This window comes from Mangifera indica, chromosome 9, assembly GCF_011075055.1.
Source record: "Mangifera indica cultivar Alphonso chromosome 9, CATAS_Mindica_2.1, whole genome shotgun sequence".
In the NCBI taxonomy this organism is placed as follows: Eukaryota; Viridiplantae; Streptophyta; class Magnoliopsida; order Sapindales; family Anacardiaceae; genus Mangifera; species Mangifera indica.
In genome coordinates, this window is record NC_058145.1 from 11,234,837 (window position 1) to 11,238,635 (window position 3,799).

General features: G+C 31.6%; 1 pseudogene; it reads right to left on the minus strand.

The window, feature by feature from the left end:
* Positions 1-89: 89 nt before the first annotated feature.
* Positions 90-2,390, minus strand: LOC123225387 (annotated as a pseudogene).
* Between the last annotated feature and the right edge of the window lie 1,409 nt (positions 2,391-3,799).

Genomic DNA, 3,799 nt, shown 5'->3' on the forward strand with positions numbered 1-3,799 from the left:
ATTCGTTAATCAAAATTTTAAGGGAAAAAAATCATCATCCAGAAGCACAATTTACACATATATCTTTTAGAATAGAATCCTAACCTGAATCAGAATGCGAGGCCCAACACATTGTTAGCTAACCAATGTTTCTGGGAAAACATACCATGCACAGAAAAAGTCCCAGGTATTGCTGCAACAATCTGAGACCTTGTGAGTCAATCTCCAAAGCTGTGTAAGAAATGTGTAAAGAAAAAACATCATTCTGCATAATACAAGCAAGATAATACAACGGGATCAAATGACAATTCTGAGGAACATTAGACTGCCATAGTTCTCAAACAAGCAGAAAGACTCATCTTAAAAGTGAAAAACCACCATGCACTCTGCTAAAAGTTTTCATTGAAGTGTCTATATGGGGTCATTATGGGACTCATTGCTTTTATGACACATAAAATCAGAGCAGACTGCCTAAGCAATGTCCAAAATTACAAATTATGACACTAGAGTAATCTCATTCTAAATTTGTCGGTTTTTGTCCAGAGGAAGCTGCAACAAGTAGCGATCCAGCGGATGAAACCACAAAACACTAACAAATGCTGATACAAGCCAATTACCTATACGCACAATGGCAACACTCCTATTAATGAAAGAGCATTTGGGGTGGTAATGATGGGATGAGAGGGGAAGAAACTGGTTTTGAAATAAACTTGGATGCAAAACATGTAAGCCAAAAAGAAATGGGAAAAACGAATGAAAACAGAATTGGTACCAAAAAGGCAATACAGCCTGTTCAATGGAAACTAGTTTCAGTTATGTCAATGAAAAGCTTAATCCTGTACGATATTGTAAGGCCTCCATTTTTCAGATAATATTCCACTATTTCCAGAGCTCACAGATATCAAAGGCATAATCCGCATAAATTTTTTTCTTTTTTTCCCAAAAAATAAAAAAGCAACTGAAAATCTGAATTCAAAACAGCATTTGGTGAACTATGTCAGAAGAAACAATGAGAACTGGAATTTGAGAATCTTCAGAGAATTTTCAACTAGATTTCACAAAGAGCTGCAAGGAGGTTACATACAACGGAAATATGGGAAATGCCAAACAATAACGTCCTCATTCCAATGCTTTGGCAGAAATTTTTTTACAGCTGGTAAGATCGTTGCCCTGCAAAGGAAGACATCATGAATGAAATTAATGCAAATTAAATTAGTTCAATATTCTACAAAATATAATATTAAACTGAATTCGTACGAAAGAGCGATTATCCCCAGAAAAAAGAAGTAGCAAGTCAACACAGCGTTAACCAAGTCTTTAGAAAGAAATTTGAAGAGTAAGAACAGTGACAACAACATTGCACTCCCAACAAAGGGAAAGCGCATAGCATGCTCATTAGACATTGTCTCCTGCATGATTAAACAAAACAAATAACAGACAAGTTAGTTCCTGGGATTAGAGGACAGGTAAACAAAACAAATAACAGACAAGTTAGTTCCTGGGATTAAAGGACAGGTAAACAAACAAAAATCAGAAATACAGTGCATCAATACATGCATTACTTACTGATGGTGGAGTTGGCTTGACAGATCGGTAACATCCCACATAAACAGCGAGACATGCTGTCAAAACAACATTTATGTTTGGGTTTACGTTCACAACAAGGGGTGCCAAAGTTAAACCTGCAACCATAAATCATTTAATGAAAAATACTCAAGCTCCATGACAGACAAGGCAAAAATGAATCATATTGAACACAAAAAATACAAGGACCTACACTCTGTCCTGTTTTTTACTAGGCACATGTATAAATTCTATACCCTTATTTTACTGACACCGCTTGAAATTTAACTAAAATATAGGAATATCCTCCACATTCCAAATATTCATCACAAACATGTAAAATTCCCCTCTATTAATCCAAACATCAAGAAGGGTTACTATAACTCTACAATTTTTTTCCTAATATTTGTATTTGCTTTTCGAAAATTTTCACAGTATTAACACAAGATCCTGAATCAATAAGAACAACAGAAAAATAAATAAATAAGTCACAGAAACAACTAAAACACCCGTGATCAAGAAAAGCAAACCTGCCAAAGCCAAATTCGCTATCCGTTCATTGTTCCTCATGGCTTTCTTATTCAATTCCGCCTCCAAATGACGTTAAAGAATAACAGAAAAAAATCTACAACCAAATAAATCAAAACATTAGATAAAATTGAACGAAAATTCTCCAGAATTTAGAAAATCAAATCAGAACCAAACCTAACAAGAAAGAGACAAATGAAGATTTGAATCGCGTCTCCTCTCTCTCCAAAGGACAAGATCGGGCACTCTGAAGACGCACTGACCAGTTAGATAGGGTTTTAGTTTTATCTTCGCTGAGTGATGATTCAATTTATCTCTCTTAATAGCTGTTCACAACCGAACAGGGCTGTCATATAATCCTGTCACCGCCAATGATAGGGCAGCAGATTATCTTGTTGGCAGGGCTTGTTGATACGTGGCGTAATTTTATTGGCGGACAAGGGAAGTATCTGTAGGAACAGTAATTTTTTAAAACATGGAAGGGGAAGGGGAAGTTATAAAAATTAAAGTCATAGTCTTGATGCGGGTACTTTTTGAGTAAGCCACGTCAGTTGATATCCTGAGTCCAATCACTTTTTCACATGTCAGCATCACAGATCTTACTACCTGCGCAGTTCTCATGGACCCTCCCCTCCCAGAGAACTCAAAATTTTAGAAAAACTCTTCAGAGATGTTTGGTTTGGATAATATTTTATTATTAAAATTAAAATATTATAGATTATTTAAACGCTTATTAGGTATAAATAATTATTATATTTGATGAAATTTGATAGGTATAAATAATTATTATGTTTGATTAAAGGTAATCAAAGATTATTAATAAATTATTTTACTTAAATTTATTTTAATATAATTATTTTTAAATATTTTTTATATTATTTATTATATTAATTAAAAATAAATTTATTTTTGTCTCAAAAAATTAATAAATAATTATATAATTATAATAAAATTAAAATTACTTTGGTAATCTTTAAATACTTAAGATGAATGTGGTAATCAAATTACCACCTATGTTACATGTCATGTCAGCATTAGTAATAGAAGATTACTGTAATCTTTTATTACTGATAAATCAAACAAAAGAATAAAAGATAGATTACAAAGGTAATATTTAAATACAAAAACCAAACGCCCCTAAGTTTAATAAATTTTGGGTTTTTAACTATTAAGGGAATCAATAACTACTAAGAGGTTATATAGTATTGTAATCAATTGTATTCATTAATTCTAAGATTGCACTCATTTTTATGACTGGATTTGAATTGAACTAAGTTTGAATTTATGGAACTCGTTTTTAATATGTTCAAACTCAACTTATTTGAGAAGAGTAAAACTCAAATTTGAGTTTGAATCAAGTTTTAAACTCAATTCGATACTTAAACGATATTGTTTTGATGTGTATAAATTAAAATAATATTGTTTTAGTTTATTCGTATCGAATTTTTTAAGCTCATGGGTTTTATCAATCAAACAATCATAAAACTTAAGATCAGAAATATTAAATTATTAGACTCAAGCTCACTTAAATCGAATTTATTTTGGATTTATTCAAACTTAGTATGAACATATTCAGTTTGAATTCACTCATACTTATTTCTTACCTATATAAATAGAATTTTGACTTATTTTGACCTATGCGAAAAATTCATCTCAAACACTTAAAAAAATATTTAATAAAAGATCAATGGTTTTGATTTATTTTGACCTATGCAAAAATTCATCTCAA